This window comes from Camelus bactrianus, chromosome 30 (genome assembly GCF_048773025.1).
Source record: "Camelus bactrianus isolate YW-2024 breed Bactrian camel chromosome 30, ASM4877302v1, whole genome shotgun sequence".
Classification (NCBI taxonomy): domain Eukaryota; kingdom Metazoa; phylum Chordata; class Mammalia; order Artiodactyla; family Camelidae; genus Camelus; species Camelus bactrianus.
Window position 1 is genome coordinate 7688359 of NC_133568.1, and position 25785 is coordinate 7714143.

Genomic DNA, 25785 nt, shown 5'->3' on the forward strand with positions numbered 1-25785 from the left:
AATGTGCAATAAATTGTAAACAATTCTATTACATTTTATTCCAGCTTGGAAATTCTATGACTGTCTTTTTATAGACCTTTTTTATTTCTAATTGTGTGTCTATGGCAATTCACATATTTCCTAGGGGGTATTACTTTCCCTGACTTGGTCTGTTTTAAGGAAGGCTGAAACATTACACTTTCAAGGCAAAAATAATGTTGAGCAGTTGCACACCATAAGCAGCTGCTGTGAAGGTGCTGATTTGGGCTGTTCTGTGACTCAGGCCTCGTGAAGGGACTTTGCAAGTACGTAGAGCTAAGGACACCCAGAGGAGGCTGAGTTGATTCATGATCAGATCAATAATCTACAAACTGTGAATATGCAGGAAAGCAGAGTCTGTTGGCTTTTCAATCCACTGTGGAATTAAGGGTCTTTACTTGGACTCCAAGAGCACGCTGGTCCAGTGAGTCAATAAATCCCATCAACTCATAGAAAACGTATCTCCCCGATGGGCCATGAGATGCCTGAGGGATATTCCTCAGTAATGAAGCAGATTATAGTCTGCTCCGGGACCTAGCTGGTAAATAACACACAGTTAGGTCCATTTCCCCTACCAGAGCCTATGCGAGTGCTCTGGAGAAAATGTTGAGGCTTTGCAAATGTTTCAAGCAGTCTCGGCAGGGGAGAAATAAAATCAGGTTGCTCTGGCCAAAGATTCACGTGCCATTTGCTGATGTCACTATTTCTAGATTCCCACTGGAGCAAAGAAAAAAAAGGAAGAGGAGAAAAGAGAAAGGTAGGAGGAATCAAAAAAACAAGAAAGGAAGAAAGAAAGGAAAATAAACCTGATGGTGTGTGTGTGTGTGTGTGTGTGTGTATAGTTGATAGCCCAAGATTGGAATAAGCAACTAAGATGGCAAGTTCAGCCATAACACTTCCTTGGGTCCCTAATGAAAGTTTGAACAGCAGTTTTCAAACAATAAATAAAAGGATTTTTGGTTAAGAAGCTGACTCTGCTGCATGTAAACATGAACAGAGTTAGGACTGGAACAGCAGAGCTAAGAGAATTCAATGTTTCCTAATAGAAAGTATTCTAGGGCAGCTGGAAATATGTCTGGTGTCACCCAAGACAAACAACAACAACAAAAAAACCTGGAGATGCCCAAAATGCTTCCTTAATAATAGCTAACATTTGCAGAACCCCTTGTGATTTACAAGGCCTTTTATAGGAATTACTGCAGTTAATTCCCACAGTAACCCATGAGTTTAAATATTAGATTTCCTATTTTACAGTCATGGGAAATGCTGCCCAGGGAAGGTAAGTGACTTTTCCCAAGGTCACTCAGAAGTCAGCCATAAAACCAGAAGCCAAGGCCAGATCTTTTGCCTGTAGACTGTCGGTCCCATTTCAGCCTCTCTGCCTTCACATCCACAGATCCCTCTGCAAACAGTTATGTCCATCATAAGGTAGAGCTGTAACTACCAGGAAGGCCACGTACATCCTTGACACAAGCTCACGGGCACCTGAAGCTACTCTTTCAACCAACACACCAACTTTGAGCTTGTAGGTCCAGAATTTCAATCTTTTTTGAAAAGACAGAGTTAAAATAGGCATTGCTCTTTTCCCTTCAAATGCAATGATTTTTATGTTTTTTTTAAACTTCTATAATAAGGAAACTATCACCATAGTTGAAGTTTAAAAATAAAACCACATGAGCTGCTGAGTGTCAGATCATCAAGTGTGACCCTGGTTGTGGATATTCATGTTTGAGAGACGGGAGCTGGGAGGAGGCAGTGCAGGAGCTGAAGATGCTCTAAGATCCCTGGTACAAGGCATGGGGCCAGGTTCTGTGAGGGAAACAGTGATGAGCAGGTAACCGCCTCTGCTCTCAAAGGCACCCGCAATCTGTTAAGAAACACACCTGGACAAATGGGAAGAGGGGAGAGCACAAAGGTGCGGGAAGAGAGGAAATGTGTGCCCTACTTAGGGATCAGAGAGCAAGCCAGTCATGTAAACCAGAGGGCTTGCCTTGGAGAGCAGCGGAGAAAGTACTTGGAGAGAAGGAGAAAGTGTGGGGAAGGGTTTAGCTCAAGAGGTAGAGTACATGCATAGCATGCACAAAGTCCCGGGTTCAATACTGGTAACTCCTCTAAAAATAACAAATGAATCCCCTCCAAATAAAAATAAATCCATGTAAAAACTTGTACATGAATGTCTATAGCAGCATTATTCATAATAGCCAAAAAAAAAAGAGGGGGGGATAAAATCTCAGGCTGAGAAGTTGGATTTTATACAGAGTAGTGCATTGTGGAGATGGTAGAATGAAAGGGTGAGAGTGTATTTAGGGAAAGCAGATACATGGAAGATAAATCAGACAGGAAGAGATGGGGGTGGGAGAGGTACGTTAGGAAGATATGGCAGTACTTCAATAGTATGAACGTGAAATGCCAATAAAGCAATTATTATCATGATTATTTATACCTTAATTATTAGTAAGTAGCATTTCCAGAACGCCCTCTGAATTGCTGTGAGGGTCTAAGAAATCCTAGTGCCTCTGGATATTAACAGATGTTTAAGAAAACCTGTGATCAACACGTACAGAATTTGTGGGTAAAACCAACTCTTAAAAATGTACAGCAGGGTTTAGGAGAAACTCTCATATGCAAAATGTACATTTGAAATTTCTGTAGGATGGTAGAGAATGCTGAATTTCCTAAGCACCTTTGACTAATTGGGATCTTCCTTCATTCCAGCAAGGCATCTTTTACTATTTGTGGAAACACCTTGAATCAAAGATTGTTTTTGACTGGGAGATAAGAAACCTAGGTTCTAATTCACTTGTAGGCTAGAGATGTGACCTTGGACATCAATGAGCCTTGATTTCCTCGCTCATCTTGCTATGCTAGTTTGGGGGTCAAGAAGATACAAGGAGACTGACTGTAGGGGAAAAGTTGAGAGAGTTGTTCATTCAGCTGCTCTTGTTGAAGGGCATGTCCTCTTATTAAGGCAATAACTAATTAGTAACATGCCCAGTGCTCCTGATACAATTTGCTATAGTCTTCTGATAGCTCAGGAAATTATCTTCTGGGAGCAAGTCAAGCATTGGGGTTCTCCCTTAATTAAAAAATAAAATCTGTATATAGCACATGATCATGTAAGTATAAATGTGCCCAGTATGGGGTGTATGAAAAGCCCAGACGTCTTCCTCCTCACCACTGCACATCTCACCTCCCCAAATAATCCATGTAGGTAAACTCCAACTGTTGCCCTGAGTCTCATGGCTTCTTGAACCCAGGGAAGGATGCTTAGCTTTTACGCTAAGATCTAGGAGCTGCAAGGCAGAAACATCCAGGAAAGAATGAATATTTCAGATGCCCAGATCAAAGTTAGTATCACTCCCCACATAGGACATTCTCCCAACCTGTGTACTGATGAAAATAGAGCTTTATTTAAAGTGGTAACAGTCCAAGGGGAGGAACTCCTTAAAAAAAGCCAAGAGGAGCATTGTCTTACACAGACTGTGTGTTGGGCAGTGAAGCAGGCAGCTCGCAGGTTATGTAAGTAGAGCCTGGTGGACCACAGAGGGCTTCATTTTCAGCTAGCCCATAGTTTGAGTTTTAGTTCTACCACCTACTACCTATGTGGCTTTAGCCAAATTATTTAAATTCTCTGAGCCTCATATTTCTCATCTGCAACACGGTACCTACTTTATTTGACTGTACTGAGTATAAAGTGATATAAAGCATGGAAAGCATGCTCTGCATATCATAAGTGCTCAATAAATGTTAATCTTTATTATTACTATTATTTTATTATCAATTCAATTTCCAAGGTTCCCCAAAAACAAAGGAAAGAAACAAAGACTGAGGCTTGATATGACAAAAATCTACACAGGAAATTTCCTAAATGGAATTTTCCTTTCAAAAGTAAATGAGAAAATTTTTCTTTATCCCTGCTCTGCCTGAAATATGACTTCTTTCAAGTATTATTATAGGGAATGGAAACACCAAAGAAAATCTATTTCACTTTGACTTGTCTGGAAGGAGCTTTTGTATCTTCCATTTGGGTCCAGATTGCTAAAGTTAACCTTTATTATGTCACCACACAACACAACAAACATATTTCCCAAGGGTCTGGAGCACAAGGTGAAAATGCTGCCTTTCTCCCCTTCTCAGTCCCACAATCCCAGCCAGGGGCTCAGTGCCCAGCGTGTTCTTCCTACAGATCAGCAGCCAATCTTAAACCAAAAAAGAAAGAAAGAAAAAGGACAACTGCATGAAGTCTAAGGTGAAGGACAGAATAATTTGCAGGGTGCAGGGCATTGCCACTCTGGTCCCTTAATGCTCTCTGTAACTCCACCTTCGTCGTTTCCTCTTTCTCTACTTTTTCTGACATTTTGTCCCCTCCTCCTTGGCCTCCTTCTCTTCCTTCAGGTCTCCCTCCTCCACTTCCTCTTCTTTCTTCCCCTTACAGGTATTGTCACCACCACCACTGACTTTTATTCCACACTGACTACTTGCCAGACGCTGCGTTACACGCTTAATAGGTACTTACATTCTTGAATCTGTCTCACAAAAACACAACTTACAGAACAACACACTTTCTGAACAAGAAACAAAATCAAAAGGCTAGTGCCCAAAGGCTACAAAGTCTTCAATGACGACGGACCATAGCGGAGTGGGTCAAATTTAGGAGGGCTCCGAGCATCTCAGTGGAAATGGCTTTTCCTGCAGCAGAAAGAGGCAACGTGAATGGAATTTGGATTGCTACCCCAATGCTAATGTATTTTGTGGCAAATAGTGAATGCATTCAATTACGTATGCATATGGATTTGATATATCCACTTGAAAAAAAAAAGTTTAATATTCTTTTAAATTACTTATTTTAATTGAATCATAGAATGGAATTCATTCTTGTGCATTTTCCTATGATGGGGTTCTTCAATAATTATCTTGGGGTGAAAAAGGGGAAAGTGAAATGTGGCATTTATTTAACTTTTTATATATATTTGCATTCAAAAAGAAATCCAACTTTTGCATATATGTTATTTTAATTTTGTATAATGCACATGTCAGTACTGTTTGTGCAAACATACCACAAACCGTATTCCCTGGAGTCAGTTTGCACATTGTGAGAAGCTGTTGCAAGGCTTTGTGATGTGAAGTGTGAGTGTGCTATGGTTTTGAAGACTGAATTAGGATTTTTGAAGCTCAGCAGAACCGGTTTCTAATCCGGGTAACTTCCCAGCTGTGCGATCTTGGGTGCGTTCCTTAACCTGTGTGAGGGTCATCAGATTTCCTCTTTGGTAAACATGGCTGTAATACAGCCACCTTTCACAGCTATTGTGGAAGTTAGATGAGAAGGCATATGAAAAGGCCCGGAACACTGTACACACTCAACAGAAGCGAGGTTCCTTCCCCCAACATGACTTCCATTTATTGTAATAATGGCCCACAAACTGTAGCTATACCTATATCTAATCTAACATACATGTGTGTGTATGTTCACACACACACATCCATACCCAATATGCAATCATACTCTTAAGAACACACGTATGTGCCACCCCAGGAATATCTTCAGTGTAGGCTCAAACATAGGGAGGCAGGAAATACTCACATATACCCGCTTTAATCCATATACTCTTGCCTACGGAGGGGTAAGAGCCGATTCCATCTCCCTGCTCTGCCCTGGTAATGGTACCCACGGGTGCCACAGATGTGTCCTAGCTCCGTCTAGTGGAGAATCCCACCTTCCGCCCCCTAGTGTCTCCAGGCGCTGACCACTGCCCCGACTCACCATTTTGCAGGCTGCCTTCATCATCCTAAGAAACAGCTGTGCTTACAGGAGTTCCTCTGTGCTTCTGTCTAGGTCCTTTCCAGCTCTCTTCCTGGGCATTTCTGGACGTGAGTGCCTCTCATTGAAATATCCCCATCTCTACCAATAGACAAGGAAAAGGCTTGGAGCACCTCAACCCACTGCGCCAACAGGACATTAATGACCGTGAGTACATGAACCATTTCTAAGTCCATGTCTTCAGGATCTAGAAGGAAAAGTCTATATCCTGTAATGAAGGGCTCCTCCATTACTAAATTCAGTGTTACTTTGTAAATATGTATATATCTTTAATTTTTTATTTCAATGAAAACTTTGGCCCACAAAAAGATACCACAGACCAATTGTTTCAAAGAGATGAGATGATTTAAGTCTTCATTTGATTATGATGGAAGCCAGGTTATTTATAGAAATTCTTACTGCTATATACCATTTAACCTAAGGAATTCAATCCTCATTTCCTTTAGCTAGTGGATTTAATGCATCAAAAAATTAATAATAGTGGAGACAAACCAGATCATTAGAGCTGTATCTGTGTAGCCAATTCATTTGGCAAGTTCTTTAGTCCATTCAAAAGTTTAAAAGCGACTGAGAAACATGGTGATGGATGAAATGAGGAGCGAATGCAGTAGCTCAAATCTTGTTGGTTATTTAAGCCGAAGAACTAGGAAACACTATTATAAATTAGTCACACCACTATCGATGTTCCCTTGAAGTGATCAGTTAAATTATTATCCTATTTTGGGCGTTCAAAGAACAACAAAGCGCATACAAGTTGGGCCAGGGGAGGGGTATCAGCTCGTGGTCCCCCCTTGCTCCTCCTTTGCCCCAGATCTTGGCTTCGGGACCAGGCACATTCGGATTGGTCTGGTGGATTTTTTTCACTTCTTCACATCAGTTAGACCAATGCTGTTGCTGAGAATGTTACCTATAGGTTCGATAAAAATGGTGGCCTTCTGCCTAAGGGTCCCCCACCTCTAGGATAAAAGAAAGGTTGTTAGTGGGGAAAGCGGCAACAAGGGTGAAATAGAAAGGCAAGATGAGGTTCACTGCTGGATGAGATTTGGCCCAACTTTCTACTCTCAGCGAATGAGTCAGATCCCATGGAAGAAGACAGAAATTTGGACCAGAGATAAGTAGATTTTCCTACTCTCTTCATGTATATAAATGAGAATTGTATGAATTTATTTGCCCTGACGCACATTGTGAGAACATAATCCATTTGAGATGGTTGACTTTGTTTTGGTGAAGGTTGAATGCCCAAGGTTGCCTTCCTGTTCCTTTGTTTAAGGGCAAATGATGCTCATTTGACATATCTTGTGAGATGATCAGCATCTCAGTCTCTGGGCTGAGGAGATAGAGAAGGAGGAAAGGAAAGCACCATGTTTTTCATCATGCTTGAAGTTACTTATCTGCAAAGAGGTCTTCATCATCTGAATCTGTTTCTCCAGGTGCTGCCTCTCGGTTCTGCTGCCTTTGTTGTAATGTTACATTGTGTATCTAATATTTCTTAGTACTGTTTTGAAGTCGTTGTGTCTACATCGGTCTTTATCGATAATTTCATGTAACGTAATCCATCACGCGGCTGGATGTTGGGGCAGGGAGAAGGGCACTGCTTTGTCTCTCACTTGGTGCTCAGACAGCGCTCTCGTATTGATTTCTTGGCTGCATGTTCATTAGATGATGATCCGCACTTTTCCTGTATTGTGTTTATCCAGATGCATCTACAATGTATCCATTAACGACAAAAATTTATTGAACCTTTATGGGCTGTGGGTAAGGCTCCAGGCTAGGTACCAGGGATAAGATGCATTTACTGTGATCCCTACCCTGGAGGATTTTATTATCTATTAGACCATGCTTGTTTAAAAATAACAATAATAAAAAAAGATACCTAATGGCTTATGCCCAGTGAGTGCTACAGGCAATAAATGCTCTTGGAGTTCAGAGAAGGGAGTGATTGGGGTGGACTGGACTAGCCTGGAAAGTTTTCATGAATGAGATGAAATCTGACTGGTCTCATAAAGAAGAGAAGGATATTTTTATAGGATACTGAATATAGTGAGTTTCTGAATACAATTGTGCCAGGTTTAAAAAAAAACAAAACAGTAATGCCTCTATCTTTTTTTTTCAGAAATAACATTTCTTTTAAAGACTGTTTTCATGTATTTTTATTTTACTTTGCTTCATTTTTAGAGGGGTAATTAGGTTTACTTAATTACTTTTTTAATGAAGGTATTTGGGATTGAACCTGGGACCTCATGCATGCTAAGCACGCACTCTACCACTTGAGCTATACCCTCCCCCTGCCTGTATCTTTAAATAACATTTGCCTTATTAATTATTGATGAGCTTAAGATGAGAATCAATATGCACCTGCTTTCCACGATGCTTTTTGCAGAGTTCTATTGTTAACAGCCTTGTACACCTCGCCATATACAGCAAGGAGAAGCCAGCCAGTCTGTTAACGTTCTCATTAAGACTTACCTGGCCTGGCTGCCAACTTTTAAGATTGTCTTTTGCTTTGTCCAGAATTTGTCCTAGTTTCTTCCCTGCTAAAAGCTCCATTCAGAAAAAGGCATATTCAAAGAACTCTTAAAGCAAAGTGACTTTGAAGGTAATAGACTGGGGGGAAAAAAAAGAGTGGCTTTCTGTAGCCTCTGGAATCTTCAGAAAAACTCAAGTTTGACCTTGGAGAGGTTGTTAATTCCGAAGGGAAATATCCATTTATGAGCAGCTCCAGGGTCTTTCCTGTATAACAGAGAGATGTTCAAACATTGCTGAAGATTGAAAACTTTGCTTATTACTTTTGTGGGACTTCACTGGTCCAGATAGATATTTACTTCAGCTTATTGACAGAAAGCTTGGCAGGAAGACTGTCTGTGGCCAGCAGTCCTAATATTCTAAGGGCTAAGCCCTGTGACTTCCTTAATACCTTTCACTTTCCAGAGTGCTCGCTGTGATTTACGTTATTTTTAAAAAATCTGTTTTAGAATTTATCTTGACGTTGGTGGAATGAGAGGCAAGGAAAAGATGAAATCCATATTTCCTTGCTTTTGTTTCTTCACACAGCGTTTACTGAGGGCTCCCTGTTGCACACACCAGCTAGAACGTTCCGCAGGTCTCCTTGCTGTGTTTAACGGGGGAAGGGATGAAAATTTACGTACTCAGGAAGTTAAATGGGTCAAAAAGTGAAAGAATCAAGTTCTTTTCTGTGCCTCTTCACCTTCATCCTATCAATAGTGGCAGACTGGATTTACATTTCCTAATGAAAGACAGTCCAAACTTTCTCATTCTAGAGCAGCATCTTAGGTGTAATTTGGACAAATATCCAGGTATAAATGCTCAGTCAGGGAGGCTCCCTTTCACAGGAAGCATCTCTCTGTCCCTTCCTAAGATGGTTGGATGTATCCAGGGAAAGCGTACATGTCCTTTGAGGGTTGGCAGTGCTGCTCTGCATGTGGTGGTCCCTGCAGGACACCAGAGGGAGGCTGGTCTGGTCTGGCTCCTGAGCACTTTGTGTTGGCATCTGCCCACTATGACTACTCTCATCTGGCGTCTGTGGGTCTTGTGCTATTGCTCACACCATCAAAATACAAAGTTACCAGATACTTCCACGTTGGAGAGGTCCCTGCATTGTTTATTCTTCACTCCTGAACCAGTGTTGTAGGTCTCAGTGCCTCTGTGTCCACTCCCACCCCTGCATCCACCCCCAACAGGGCATCTGGGAGCTCGGGGGCCTCTTGGGCAATGTACACATAGCACAGAATCAGAGCTCTCTCTCTCTCAGACTTGTCCTTATAAGACTTCTCCCAGCCACCTTGGTAACGAATGCCTCTAACCAAACAGGGGGCATATGTGAAAATACATAAAAATATGTATTAGCCATGTTACAATGTCTACCTAAACCCATTGAGGGAAAAGGGCAAGGCTCTGGATAGTTACTACAGCATGACTGTAGAAAGCGTAAGAAGTTGGACCACAGTGGGTTAGGATGATGAGGACGGCTCCCCAGAGGCAGTGGAGCTTGGTTTGGATCCTAAGGATGAAAGAAGTAGGGTAGGTGTGGAAAACAGGGGATGGCTTTTCAATCACACTTAGCATCCTCTTCCCACGTGCTTCTGGAGCTCTGCATTGATACCTCCTAGCACAGGTTTCATTGCCTCCAAGTGACTCATGGGTGTATCTTACCATAAGATTGTAAATTACTTGAGGACAGGGGTTAAAAACCCTCTGTATTTGTATCTATAATATACAATATAGATACAATAATATTGTATCTATAATCTATAATATGTATTTGTATCTATAATATAATAAAATATAATATTGTATCTAAAATTTGTATCTATAATATGCTGGAACACACTGGGACCACGTAGACATTTAAAAGGTGATGTGTTAGAAACTTAAGATTTTAAAATTCTTCTTCCCTTAGCTCTCTCTTTCTTAACAGCTGTGCAGCTTTACCTCCTGTATTAAAGAAAAATGTTTTTAAAAATCTGAAGAGATTTACTTGCAATATTCTTTAATATCAGCTACTCTTTTCCCTTCTCGATGTCCCACCTTTCTTGTCTATGGGATTTCCCCCTGGTGGTCACATCAACTTGTTATTTTTTTATTGTGCTAAAATATACATAGCATGAAATTTACCATTTTGACCCCTTTTAAGTGAACAGGTTATTGGCTTTGAGTGTATTCACATTGTTGTGCAACCATTACCACAATCCATCTCCAAACTTGTTCATCTGCCTAAATTAAAACTCTGTGTTCATTAGACTGTGACTCCTCATTCCCTCCTCCCCTCAAGCTCCTGGCAACCACCATTCTATTTTCTGTCTCTGAATTTGACTATATTGGGTACCTCATATAAGTGGAATCATATAGTATTTGTCTTTCTTTGACTGCATTCTTTCACTTTGCGTAATGCAACCAAGGTTCATCCATGCTGTAGTGTGTGTCAGAATTTCCTTCTTTTTTAAGGCTGAGTACTATTCCATTGCACATATAGACCACATTTTGTGTACTCATTACCCCAATCTCTGTGAAGATGAAATGCTCAGTACCACCCAATGGGTGTTTATATACATCTCTGGGTATTTTTTTGGTGACTTGATTCTCTTTATATTATGAAATACTTGACTTTTTGATCCAAGGGCTTAAATACAGTCCTTTCTAAGAAGACTATACCTTGAGATATCACCAGAAATAGCACTTCTTCCAAGACAGTTAATAGTATTTTTAAGGTCAAGTAGAGTAGGAGCTTAGATTTTCAAAAGAAAAATTTTAAATGTTTGTATTTTATGCCTTTAAGGTTTCTTTCTTTTCTGAGTCATTGAAGTGGCTAGAGACATCAAACTGACATTCCCCAGACCAATAATTCTGAAAGATCCTTTGCACAAAAATGGGGTGGGGGTGGGGGTGGGGTTCAAATTTGTGAGCACTGCTTCCGGGGGCACCCTGGTAGGATGTCCGGGTACGCAAGCACATTCAAACCCCTGAGAAGTCTTGCTGCTAAACAAACAAAATAAACAGGCAAAAAATCCCATGCTTAACTTATTTTATTGAGCATTTTCCAAGCACATCTGAACCCGGGATCATGTTTTTAGTCATTATTTCGGTAATGCTTCAAATGTTCTTGATTAAAACAAGGTAAAATCTTTAAGAAGGTAACAAAAGTAAGCATCTAAAAAAGTGAAAAAGCAGGTTCTCTCAGAGCCTTGAGTTGAATGTACTGTGACACATGGGCAAATAAATTGTCCTCTATTTCCCCATAATTAGGACAAAAGCACTTAGATTCATAGCCAGCTAATTCATTTGTCACTTGTTTAAAAAAAATCCTTTAGCTAAACTCAAGAATTCATCTTGTGTCCACATAAAGCACATTGAGAGACAGACATAGTAAACAATTTTAATATTTTGTGTCTGCATTTTCCTGGAAGACATGGCAATGCTACTTAAATAAATTTATTTCTTTAAGTTAATATATACAAATTTATTTAAGCAAAAGGTTGTTTAAATCAATGTTTTCTTATAGTCTTCTGATCTGTGAAGCAAGAAGTAAGTGAAGGCAGTAAAGTTTTTTGTTAGAAACAGTTTCACCATAAAGAACTGAGTTTTAGCTGAGGTTTCCCCAAGTGGTAGAATCTAGTTTGGAAGGAAAAGAGGTGAAAGGTGGAAGGGAATTATCAAAGCTTTGGATGAAATATTAAGGGAGCACTGTGAGACTCATGGGAAAAGACACATATGAAAAAGAGCAAAGAGAATTTAAAAATAATCAGTTCTCTGTTCTCATGACTCTGAGATCCTCAGATGCCAGCTACTGAAGACTTTTCACAACCTGACAAATTTTCTCATTGTTTTGAACCTCTGTTTTCTGAATTTTCCTGAGTAAACATGTTTAGTTTACTTTTAAACAAGGGATGGGGAGGCAGGAAAATACATTCAGAGACTCTGTTTTTGGAGGGAAAGCATCCCTACAATGAAATGGATTGGGCAGCAATATATATGGACGGGGCGCAGGGGCAAAAACCACCAACACACAGTCAAGTATAAATAGCTTTCAAGAAGTCCCCAGGGCTGACACGCATCTAAGGGTGAGCCTCTGAATCTTAGCTCAGTGATAGCTGTTCTGCAGGAGGCTAAGTTAATGTGGTCAGGTTACTTTGTAGGCATGTAGTGGACATTTGGTGTGTGAATGGTGGTAAAAAAAAAAAAAAAAAAAGAAAGAAAAGAAATGAGTGATGCTAGTCTTTACCGGGTAAAGCCATTCTTAACCGAGCTGGGGGAAAACTCACTCCTGGTGGTAAGCAAGTAGCTCATTTGGAAGTCGGAAAAGTGCCCCAAGAAGGAAGTGTCACCCAGTTGTATTTAAAGTCACCACGTACACTAGGTTTATCTTGCAGGGGAGTTTCCCTGAGGTTTTGGAAAGAAATGCCAAGTCTTCGGGGCAACCAGAGGTGTCCAGATAGTTATTACTCACAGACTGAAGGTCAGTTTTGTCCATGCCCCGTCCTAGTTTCCGGAATTCTGTTAAGGGGAAAAGTTGTTTATCAAACAAAATGTTTCAGGCAGCTATTAATTCATTAAACTGCGACAGAGTTTTAAATTGATCTGATTTAGGCTTGACCTGGGTCCATAAATGAGTTACCTGGGTAACCTGATCTGACTCCCTGATGTCACAGACCTTGGGCCTTGGTCATGAAGGTATTTGGAGGACAATCACTATTACATCTGCTGAAGACATCTGAAGGCTCGCATTGGTTCCCTTTGAATGACAAGACTTAGAAACTGATCATCAACCCATCGGAACAAAAAGGGACGTTGGGACCTGGATACATTTGCTAGGGCCGCCATAGCAAATGCCACAGACTAGGTGGCTTAAATGGCAGAAACCTATTTTCTCACAGTCCTGGAGGCTAGGAGTCCACGATCAAGGCATCAGTAGGTGTGTTTCCTTTCTGAGGCCTTCATCCTTGGCTGGCAGGTGGCTGCCTTCCCTCTGTGTCCTCACATGGTCTTCCGTCTGTCCTTGGGGATCCCTGGTGGTGTCTCTTAGTGTGTCTGGAGTTCCTTTTCTTATAAAGACGTCAGTCACATTGAATTAGGGCTCTTTGTAGCACACTTATGTTAACGTAATTGCCTCTGTAAAGGCCCTGTCATTAAATACAGTCACATTTTGAGGTCCTGGGTGTTAGAGATTCAACACGTGAATTTGGGAAGCGGCACAATTCAGCCCCAAAGCACGGTCATGGGATCAAATCTTCTAACTGGTGGGGTGAGAGCTGGACTGGAAAAATGAGGGCTTAAACACGGCCCGGAGTCTGTTCCTGTAAATGCTGTCTTGGCTCCTCTCTCTCAGCCGGCCTCATCATTCCAGAATGGCTTCTCCGTAGGAGGGGGCCATGGCCTCCTGCACTGCAGGCCTCTCATCTTTAGTGCATTGCTGGAGAGGAAAAGTGGTTCCCCTTTTCCCAGCCTGAGCTCGCAGCATCCTGGAGGAAGCCACTCATTGGCCTCCCTGCAGCAGGCGGTTTTCCGTGAACCAATCAGAGCGGTCGTGGCAGTGAGGCGCTTTGATTGGCTCACACTCAGGAAGCGCCCGTTGCCGGTCAGTCACCGCAGCCAGGGAGGTGAGATTTCACCTCGATGGCAGCCCTCACCTGGAGCATACTTCAGGAGGAACTGCGATGGGGAAGGGAGGAGTTGTCCCAAAAGAACCTCCCGCGAGGGGAAGTGAGACCCAAACAGGCGCTCCAGTGCATCTTTGGGGGAGTCAAACACAGCCAAAGAAGCAGGGAAATTCCAGTGCCACGTCAACAGGACTCTGAACGGGGATTTCATCTAACTCTGATCAGGGAAACTGCAGGGCGCTGAGGCAGCTCTTGGGGACACCTGACAGAGTTCTAGGGGGGGGTCAGACTTCACACACGCAGTGACCTTAAAGATAAGTCCTGGGCGGAGAAGCCTAGTCAAGGGAAGCGAGACGCAGGGAAGGAATGCAAGGCTTGAGGCGGCGGCTTGGGGACGCGCCGGGTACATATTTCAGCGCGGTGCAGCGAAATGTGAAAGTGGAGGCTGGACAGTCCGTGTCTTCAGAATAAGCGGTTCGAAAGGCCCACAGTGGGTCAGACGTGATCCTGTGTCTCCTCCTGTTTTCCCAGTGAAACAGTAAAGCTCCGAACTTCCATTAAGATAAAGGTATGACAGGGACAGGGGAGAAGATAGAATAATTAGGTTCGATTTCTCTTACAAAGCTTAGCACTTCCCACAGCCTGAGTAGAGAGACGCTAGTCAGGGCTCGGATGTGAACTGTGAGCCTGGACTAGGAACCTCCCCTCTTTGGTTCTCAGTTTACTCACTTATTGCAAATGAAAGGATTTCTCCTCTGTGAACGTTGAAGGCCTTGCCAGGTCAGCTGGGTGCTACCTATCTTTCTGTCCAACAAGTATGTATCTTGAAAACTGGCTGTCAGCTCCATCTGGCCTTAGGGCTGACCTCAGTTTGGGAATGCAAAAGTCCGTGTTTGGCCCGGGTCCTGTCCATGAAAAGCCGCAGGCTAGTCATCAAGGCTTAACGTGAACAATGGCGTATTAGTGCCAGGTCACCATGACTGAAACTGACATGTCAGAGACACAGAGAGCTCTGCTTTGGGGACCCAGGAGGGGAGGGCACATTTGGACTGCAGTGGGGAGAAAGGCTCCCCAAAATGGGGGGATTTCAACTGGGCTTGTGAGGCTGATTGTGATTAACATAGACAAAGACGGGGGTGGGGTGAGGTCATGGAGAATGGGGGTTGGGCAGCTGGAGGGGGCCTGTGAGCAAGAGAGATGGGAAAGGGGAATGCTTATCCCAGACAGAGACACTCAGGCCTGCAGAGGTCATCACCTGCCCTTCTGAATATCATTGCACACTATCCCTTTAAATACACCCAACCATTTTTATCTTACTGCTTGACACTTTGTATGTTACCTTCTGGAGATCAGCCTTCCCAGGATTTGGTCCTGCTCATGGGAAGCAGACACTTATGGGGCTTAAACGGTGCAAGATGGTTTCCCCATTTGTCTACCCCGGCATTCCCCAGTGATGCTCCCCAAACCCTTGACCTCCCTCTCAGTCTCATACAGGGCCTCAGCCACCCCACCAAAGCCAGCACTGCATGCGGAGCATCTGGAGGCTGCCATCTCCCCTCCTCCTGGCTGACGATCATGCCCAGCAGTACTACAGCTTTTACAGTGCCCTTCAGCCACGCCCTTCCAGCACCACTGTCAGGTGGGCTCTATATTATTATCCTCATTTTTCCAAATGAGGAAAACAATGCTTAGTGATGCTCAGTGACCCGCCCAAGGTCACAGATGTGGCAGGTGATGGAGTTTAGACTTAGGGACTTAGACCCTGGCCTCTGACTGCAGGGAGCTCACAATTGCTGGGCGTGTGAGGTCACAAAGGAGCAAATTTCAGGATGAGAAACAGCCCTGCAACCAGTGGCATTTGCCATTACACAGACTGTCCAAACCTTCATCGATCAGTGTGGGATCCCTGCCCTGTCTTCCTTGATGGAGTGTTTAGCTGATGGCCATGCTGGGACCTTTTCTGGATACTGGAAGATTTGGGGGTGGGATTGGGTTTTGAAGAAAAGATGGAATTTTTGCTAAGTAAATGAGGAAGAAAGTATTTCAAGTGTGCAATTTTCAGGCAACAAGTTTGGATGTGGACATTATGGTAGAAAGAGGAGGCAGGACCATGGGTGGAGGGACATAAGAAGAACCGAGGAGGAGCATGGATTTGCAGCCAGTTAGAGCTGGGCTCCAACCTTGGCCTTACCAAGTCCACGGACAAGTCACAACTTCTCTGAACCTCAGTTTCCTCATCTGTAAAATGATGCTATGAGAGGTGTCATGGTAAAGACTATTCTTTCAAAAACATATTAAATTCTGCAACAGTACCAGGCAAAGAGTGAACTTTCAATGAATGGTAGCTCTATTTTTAAACTGTTTTTGTGATTGAGGAGCGAAATCCCATCCAGCTCCCCAGACAACGAGCGATCACTCCTACCTGGAAGCTTCCATTCACCATCTGACTGACCTGCCCTCGTCTTTCATCAGTTCACCTGTACAGTTATTTCATTGACCTTAACCCCTACAAGCACTGTGGATGCAAAAACAAATCTAAGAGGGTCCTTCGATAGGTGTTTTACTTTTTCAATATATATGCATATGTCTTGTCTCCTATCTAGACTACCAGAAAGAAGTTTTTTTATCACTGTCCCGCATGCGTGAACACTTGTGGAAAAGCACATACAGTCAGAAATCCATGTCTTTGCTGATGGATAGTCAGGGAGGAAACCCCACCAGAGATGGGCTCTCACTGCCAATAGCTTCCATAGTGTGTGTGTGTGTGTGTGTGTGTGTGTGTGTGTGTGTGTGTGTGTGATCAGCTCCCTATTAGGCTTCCATGACCCGTCTCCACTAGGAGTCCTTACACGGGAGGCAGCCACTCTCTTTCCACTGACCAGTGGGGACAGAGATGCCCCTTCACAGCTCCCAGAAGGGCTCTGAAACTAAGCCAGCCTTGAGACCCAGAGACAGGAGGTCACCGCCATGGTCAGAGCCGGAGGCTGGGCTTTGGAGCCTGGCAGACCCCCCAAGGCTCTGGGCTCTTCTGCTTTGGAGTCATGCTCCACAGGGCAACTCTGGGGAAACGGGGCCTTTGTGTAATTCTCCTTTGATGAGAAGCAGAATGTAAACACAAATTGCCATTATGTCAGCTTCTGAGGAGTCACTTCAATGCATTTGGGCACCTTTGATTTTACTCTCCGATTGCTTTCCTCCTTTAAGCAGTTAAATAAGAGCATGTTTTCATCTGGCCTCAAGGGAGTAATTTGTTTATTTCAAGTAATAATAAAGTTTCAGCGTAATTCCTAGTTCCCAAGGGGGAAGAAGACTCTTTGAATGATTTATTTTTCCCAGCTTCGAAGTGCCAGGGAGACCAAGCAGCTGCCGTGCGGAGCAGTGATGTCCGGGAACCCAGTGCCATGGCAACAAGCAGAGCGTCTCGGGTCCCCGGGAAGGTGGGACGTGGAAAACCATCTCATCACTCTCTTCTTCCCCTCTCTCTGTTGCAAGTTCCTCCTTCAAGGAAGCTGGGGGGTAAAGTAGGATGAGGTCCCTGATGAGCTTAGGGAGCCGAATAGGAACCATGAGAACTTATCACAGCCAAGTCCAGCTCAAGCTCCAGAGTGGGGACCCCTGAGGAGCAGGCCAGGGCAGGTGGCGGGGTGACCGCTCTGGATTCTCCTCCCAGTACAGAGTCCGCCGTGGGGCTCCAAGAGCCGGAGGAGTGGGCTCCGCCGTGGCATGCGGGACGAGTCCAGGGATCTCGGTCCCCAGTGCGCCCTGGGGGATGACAGTAGCTTCTCCCCTGGGAAAATCAGTGTTATTTGATGTGAAACTGTCAGCCCGGGTTTTAAGTAGTTTCCATGCACTATCTCACTGAGAACTTATGTGAAGCACATACAGCTGTAACTACCATAGTATGGGTCAGCAAGATGAAGCTTATAGCAGTTAGATGACTTGCCCAAGGTCACAGGCTAAGTCAGTGATAGGCTGGGGCTCAAAGTTAAAGCTGGCTCCGGAGCCCCAGTTTGTAACCACTGTATTCATTGCCTCTCAGGTTGAATTGCTTAGGGAAGGCGGATGAGGGTGGTTACACCTGTTGAGATTACTTTCAATTACAAGTAATAAAAAACCTGAGTTATGGTGACTTAAACAGGACTTGATTTTTCTCTCCTAATGAGAGTCTGAAGGCAGGTGGCTGCTGGTGCTCAGTCAGCAGTTCAGTGGGAGGGCGCTGTTCCCGCGCCCTTTCTGCATGCCCGTCACCTCCTTGTCACAAGAAGGCCGCACACCTCCAGACATCACATCTGTGTTCAAGGCAGGAAGGTGGAAAGGAGGCACGCTGTGCCAGTACTGTCTGTCTCTGTCCAGCAGGGAAGAAAATGCTCTTCAGGACCAATCTCCTCCCAACAAAAGCAGACTTCTTGGGTCTCACTGATGAGAAGGAGAGGCTCACGTGGCCCCTCCTGCCTGGAAGGAAGGTTGAGGAAAGGAAGAACTTGCCTTCCTGCTTTCCACATTGGAAGGAGGGAATGACTTTATGCAGCTGCTCCGCTGCTAAAATGTGACCCGGGCGTTGGGCAGTCAGAGAAAGGAGGAGATGGCAGAGAGGAAAGGCACAGGTGTACAGACGGCAAGGCCGGGCCACGTCTGGATTCCAGTTTGTGGGGGGAGCTGGTGGAAGCAGGGGTTGGAAGGCCAGCTGGGGCTTGAAGCACAGCAGAATTTAAGTACCGGTCCTGGAAGCCGCCTCCCCTGGGCGGGAACGCACTGCTATTTCTATGCCCCTGTCAATCACATCTTCTTGCTTTAACAAGACACATGGGTTAATTACTTTAATTTGGTAAATTTCAGACGTGCCCCAAGTCCAAGGGCATGGATTCCACTGCAGGGAAAAAAAAAAGTTTAAGTTCCTACATGAGGAGATCATTTGTGCTTCATTTAAAGTCGATTGTGTCACTTTAAATTGAGAATGTCCCTCCTATAAGACCAGAGAGGGTCTGTCACCGATCAGAGGGATTAAGAATAAGAGACAATGACAACTGAGTTTGTGTTAGGTGGGATGATTGATTATTTTTCCTACACCATTTTTCTTTAAAGTTGAATTGTATTTTAGCAAAAAGACAAGGAAAAACATTTAGGGTCATTGGCAAAGAATAGATCGTTGAGTGACCATGACAGTGGCTCTAGGAGAAAGATGTAATTGTCAGGAACTTTTCTGGAGGTGGCGCTGTTCCCAGCAGGCCTGGGGGCTCACTCTGGCTGTGCCCTTATGTGGACACCCTCCCTCTCCATCCTGCCACAGAGGAGGCCTTCTGTGGCACTTGGGTTCTTTCAGCCTCTCTAAGATGGTTCTAGACTCTTGGTGATTTAGAGGTCATGCTCGGGGCACTGCCACAAACTCAGGCCCTCAGTGTCCCTCTTGGAAGAGGATTTCTTCTTGAGGGTCTGTGGGTCCCCAGTCCTCTCCTTCTCCAGCCCACAGGGTAACCACGAGTCCAGTGTCTTGCACAGGGTCCCCTGTTGAATTCTCCCCTGGCATCTGGCTGCCTTTGGCTTTTGCTGCCCTAATGTAGAGCCCTACCCTTCCTCACTTTCCATAAGAGAGCTAATGGTGTTCAGCACTTTGTAGGCTCAAGACCTTGACAGATGCTCTGGGAGGCTCCAGGGAGATACCCAGGGCACCCAGCCTAGCTCAGGTGTCACATCTTCCCCGTCCAGCCTGCTTGTCATGTGACTGTCCGTGGTCCTGCAGCCGCTGAGCATGGGGCCCCATCCACCTCTCCGGTGGTTTCTGTGGCTGAGTGCAGACCTGGTGGGCCAGCTGGCCTTGGCCAGCACACACTTCCCCTCACACCATCACCACATCTCCCAGGGCGGAAATCAGAGAAACTGCTGAAATCTGGTGTCTGGAGACCTTCTCCAATTCTTAGCAGGACTGTTTGGCTTGGCACGCACAGGTTTCCTGCACTTCTGTTCTGTGCATTATCGGCCCATGGCCCTTTCAGAAAGCAGACAAAGCATAATCTTTAACAAAAGAAGTTCAAGAAGGCATGACTTGACCCAAATATGCATTTGTTTATCAGTTTCTTCTCTAGGAAGCCCCTGTACTGAGTTAGGCTGTGGTAGGTGCAGGGCACACACAGGTAGGAGCCACTTCCTACGTGCCAGAGGCTTACAAGTCAGGAGTGAATAACCAAGGAGTTAAATGCTGGGGAAAAAAAAATTCAGAATTTGAGATGTGATTAATGGATACAACCTCTTTAGAGTCAAGCCAGCAATTTTTTCCCATAGACTAGGTTTCTTAAAAAATAAGTACCACCCTCCACACCCTGTCCACTCCCACCTTCCAATTCTTGCTCTCCTGATGGATGAGGTGAAACTAAATGAGCTCTGTCATGTCCCTCCTCCATGGGGAAACTTTCTATAGCTTTCATCTACCTACAGATTAGAACCTGACTGCTGTCATGGCCAGATCTGCACGATTTATCCAAACCCACTTTCCAACCTATGTCTGAATACACCCTCCGGCATGCAACACCGTGTTAACTCAAACTCTGCTCCTTCGTCCGGGCAGAGAGGTGTTCCCACATCACTGTCCCCATCCCTTCCTCCACGTGGTGGTCCCTCTAGTCTCTTCATTCAAAATCCTACTCCTTAGTTCAAGGTCAAGCACGACCCAGGCTGACCCAGGAAGATGCTGTCTGCTCCCTGGATGGACTCACCTCTCCACTCAATAGACTGAACTCGGATGTGCTACATGAACTTGGACAAGTTAGTGACTATCCCTGTGCCTCAGTCTCCTCATCTATAAAATAGGATGATTTTAAGTGAAGTCAGCCAGAAAGAGAAAGGAAAATACCCTATGATAATCACTCATATGTGGAATCTAAAAAAAAAAAAAAAAAAAAGGAAAAGAAAGGCAAAAAAGAGGACACTAATAAACTCATCTACAAAAGAAACAGACTTGCAGACTTAGTAAACAATCTTATGGTTACCAGAGAAAGGGGGTGAGAAGGGATAAATTTGGGAGTTTGAGATTGGCAAATGTTAACAATTTTCTTCTGTAGAGCACAGAGAGCTATATTCAATATCGTGTAATAGCCTTTAATGAAAAAGAATATGAAAACGAATACAGGTATGTACGTGCATGGCTGGGACATCGTGCTGTGCACCAGAAACTGACACATTGTAACTGACTGCACATCAATTTAAAAAATAGGATGAATAATAAAACATATTTCAAGCATCAAATGAATGCCATTAAATGCTATTTAAGGGTTATCATGAAAATTATCATCATCATCATTAATATAATTGATTTATCTCACTCTCGAAGAACTATCCTGGATGTCTTTAGATCGTTGTGATTTCTCCCCTTGTTCCTCCTTTGTTATCTGATACGGTCTGTGTTCGTTTTTTATTGCTGCCATAAAAGATTACCGCAGACTTAGTGTCTTAAACAACCTGAGTTCATTCTCGTATAGTTCCGCAGGTCAGAGGTCCAACACGGGCCAACGTCAAGGCACTGGCAGAGCTATGCTTCTTTCTGGAGCCTCTGGGGAGAATTGGTTTTCTTCCTTCTTCCAGCTTCAAAGCCAACCACACCAGCAGTCTCCCAACCAGCCTTCTGTGGCCACACTTCTGACCACAGCCAGGAAAGGGGCTCCGGTTTTAAGGAGCCGTGTAATGAGATCATGTGCCATCCAGTCAGCTAATCCAGAAGGTGTCCCTACCTGAGGGCCCTTAGCTTCACCACATTGGCCTTCACCCCCCGGAGGTACCACATTCCCAGGTAGCGAGGATTAGGACGGGGACAACTTTGGGGGCCTTTATTCTGCTACCACATGACCCTTGAAGACACATCTTCTCTTTTCCCCCGACTATTCCTCATGGGGCCTGGCATATGAAAGGCTTTTAAGAAATGCTGCTGAGCTGAATCCAGTCCTCACAAAGGGTCAGGGATGGACGACTCGAAGAGAGTTTTGAGGCTTCTGTTCTTGCTTTCCAGAAAAATACGTTCCTAATATTATTTGTGCAAATTAATGGAATGACTTGTTATGTGTTAATATCTCCGGCAGAAAGAAAACTTTTTTTGAGCTCAGTTTGCAATTACGTGAAATGTTTAATAACAACAAAGTAAGTGTATTAGCAGGAGTGCTAAAGCCCAGTGCCTTACTGTCCCCTCCCTGGGCTGTGGGAACACCAGGGACAGGGTGGCCTTGCCCTCCAAGCTTCACAGACCAGCGTCCGAGCTGCCACTGTCACAGGATAACCAAACAACAAAACCTTGGCCTCCTGATGGTCAGACCAGGGCTTTCTCAGGTGGTGACCCTCAAACTCTTCTTATCTCCAGCCAGGATACTCTGATCTTTGCCTTCTCGTTGCTCAAAATATGTCCGAATCATTGTCTTCGCACTGTCTCTGGTGTTTTCTTTTCCTGTGGCCAGAAGGCAAGTGGCATAAGCCAAATCCTGGGCGATAACCGTGCAGGAGAGTGGGGGGCCTGTTTGGAGAGAGGTTCGTACCTCAGTTACACAACGCTGCGGGGTGCACATGAGGAACTAGGTCCGTCATTCAGTCTGTAGTTATTGAGCACCTGCGAGCCTTGTGGGCTCCCCAGGGACTGTCCCCAACACAGCCTCTACCCTTGCGGAGTCTTCGTAGTGGGGCAGCGAGAACAGGCTTTCAAATAAGTAGGCACATGTGTCGAGAGTGTTAGCAAAGGAGGAACCTGCAGACGGCTCTGGGAGGAAGCAGCAGGCGAAGCTGGAAGCCTTTCTCATTACAACGCCTTGAGAACCAGGCTAAAGGGTTTCAACTAAGAGCCCAGTGTCATGGTGAAAACACAAAAAGGTGCGAGCTTGAACCAGGCCACAGGAGCAGCGAAGGGAGGACCCCCGCGGGCATAAGCTAACCCGTCTCAACCCACTGCTCTAAGCCTTTGGCTTTCCGGCGGCTGTTTAGAAACGGGAAAGAGCCAACCAAGCTGGATTCCAGCTTTGAAGGGTCCGTTTAGCAAATGAAGGTACACCAGGCTGACAGTCTCTTCGTGACCCAACTCAAGAGACTATATTTAAATACATCGCGGGTTGTCACTTTTAAAAATCTGTTATATATTCAGCTTAGTTGGCTTCATCACCAAGGGCTTTGAAAGAGCAGCCAGCCATCTCCAGACTGGGTATCACGGGAGATGCTAGTAAGCAGCCGTGTGCGCCCTTCTGAGACATACCCAGGAAACCGCAGAAGGGCAATATGATTCAAAATATAAGCAAACGCCAAGCCACGTGGGACAGGCTAGCAGGGCTGCGTCAGCTGAGAGGGAGATTGGGGAGGGGACAGGTTACAGGCGATCATCTTACTCCCCCATTTTTCTCCAATTAAATGCCTAGAAGAGAGTTTTATCACCCCAAATGCATTGTTTTTGGTCAAATATTTTCTTCTTCTTGCACGTGCCTTTGAAATTGCAAGGAATATTGAATTTCCTCTGTTTCCCTCTCCTTTCTGACAACTGTCTAACACTGAGAGTGCTCAGACCACGGAGTCTGCACTTGGAGTGGCAGTGCATGTCCGTTCCTGAAGAGGCTCACACAGACCCTGGGTGACCACCTTCCTGCCATGTCACAGAAGGGGGTCCTGACCTGCTTAGGAGATCCCACAAGCTGATCCCGTAAGATCAGCTTTCTCCAAATCTAAACTCACAAGCTAAAAAAAAAAAAAAAAAACGCGCCGTCAAGATGCTGCCTTGTTCATGGAGAACTGGGCCCCACCACACGTGTCTTTTTCTCTTCATATTGGTTAAAGTGCAGCATGGGAGTACTATGCACCGAGGAACGTTGGAAGAAGCCAGGCACAAGATTTCCCCCATTTCACGGCCTTGCCTAGGGTCCCTCCCACGTATCGTGAAATTGCTTATGAAGAAAGGACAGTCTATGTGACTCTGAAGAGAAACAAAGTTGAGCTGCGGCCGGGCCATGTGTTTGGCGTGACTCAAGGTCGTGTCTGCCCCTGGCGTGCTGGGCTGATTTTGTAAGTGCCTCAGCCTTATTGCCACCCAAGGTCGTCTCTGTGTTTCTGGGTTCATTCCCAAGGGCTTTTCGCTTTCCGCTCCACCCACTGCCTCCACCTCAAAGCACTTGCCGATGGTCACAGTCACTTTACGTGGAAAATTGAAATTGTGTCTTATCTCTACGTATTGGTCGCCGCCTTTTTGGAGGAAGGGGTGACTTTAGAGCTACTGCTCAGGAAAGTGTGAAGTTAACACATCAGGAGAATGCGGTCTTAACATTGGGTAAAGAGAAGTGACTGGAACTACTCATTGTCTGGACTTCTTATGGTCTTTCAGGCATTATCAGGGATAATTCCTTCATATTAAGCCTCCAGCCAGAGTCAGTAGTTCTCCCTGTTTGAAAAATTAGGAAAAAATCAAATGCTGGTCATTAAATGCCTTCATCTGCCCCACGTTGGCAGATTACTCAAGAAGATCAATGGAATTGTGCATGCAGCCAGGGCTGAGGGTCTGGGCCGTGGTCACTTAAGATCATTGCATGGAAACATCTCCACAGGGCTCATGTTGGACTTGCTAGCAGAGCAGCATTTCCGACTCTCTAAGGTTTGAACAACTTTTGGAAGATCACCGTTTATCTAGGACTATAGGTAATCTTAGCGTTTTCAGATGCTCTGCTTCAGTGGATTTACTCACTGGGCATCTTTAAGTCATCTTCTAAGTCTTGCTCATAAAAGGCATTCTATGACTGAAAAAAATTATAAAATTTTAGTCTAATTCGTTCATTTCACATTTAGGAAACTGGATCCTGGAGTGGTTAAGTGGCTTCTAAAACACACAGAATTTTGGAGGAAAAGCTAAAGAAACAGCAATTATTTAAGTGGGGGTGGATATTCTAAGTCAGCAACGCTCTCCCTGTGACAATTTTCATCTGTCATTCCATTCTTTTGGTTTCCTCTCTGTGCTCGCGCCACAAATCAAGCATGCTCAGTCCCTGACCTTCCTTGGGGACCCAGTTTTTATTCTCTACCTGCCTAGAAGTGGACCAAGAGTTTCTAGAACCAAACTTTATTTCTAATGGAATGAATCACCTACATAGCAATTCCTTACCTTTGTTACTTAGCTTTTTTTTTTTTTTTTTTTTTTTTTTTGCTTTTCAAAGTGCATGTTTTTATCAAATGCCTTACTTGCCCCTCACAACGTCTCAGTGAAACAGATGAGGCAGGTGTCAGTAAAGCACGTTATACATGTATTAGCAAAATATCTGTAAAAGTAGAACTTACTTTTTTTAAACAGGAGATTTTTATCTGCTATTTCATTTGATAGGTGGGCACAGAATGTCACTTTGGAACCCTTTCAATCTGCCTCTTTCCCCTCCTACTCAGGCAAATATAAGATGTGAAGGGAATAAGCCTTTGCACCCTTTCCATGCCCTGTTGTCCATACCTTAGCTGGAGAACATGTGAACAAGTCTGCATAGGTCTGCATAAATCTGCCAAAGGGTCCTCTGGGAGGCAAGAGGTCAGATTCTAAACATCTCTTTCAGATTGTCTTTGGTAGCTTGGGATGGGTCAGCTGATACCTGTTGGTGAGAAAGAACTTTAAACATCAGAAACTATTTGTCTGGTCTCAACCCCTGGGCCGGAGTCCCTGGGCGTGAGTGTGTAAACCACTGACAGCTGTAACTAGGGAGTCACGTGCAAGGAGACCCACTGAAATCTACAACTGGACCTGGACCAGACAAGGCGTCATCTCAGCCACAGAGAACTCACCGCGGACTGTGCGGTATGGAATCCCTTTGAATGGCAACACCTGTGGTATCAGTAGAACTAAAGGCAGGTCCACCGGGG

The 25785-nt window shown here is 44.5% G+C and overlaps 1 protein-coding gene across 6 annotated transcripts in view; it reads left to right on the forward strand.

Annotated features, from left to right (window-relative positions):
• Positions 1 to 25785, forward strand: part of SLC14A2 (solute carrier family 14 member 2) — a 429661-nt gene that overhangs the window by 3787 nt on the left and 400089 nt on the right. For all 6 annotated transcript variants that reach the window (XM_045521425.2, XM_045521422.2, XM_045521421.2 and 3 more), the window contains exon 2: positions 5852 to 5983. The gene's annotated coding sequence lies outside the window, so the exon portion shown is untranslated. The remainder of the gene's footprint in view (positions 1 to 5851; positions 5984 to 25785) is intronic.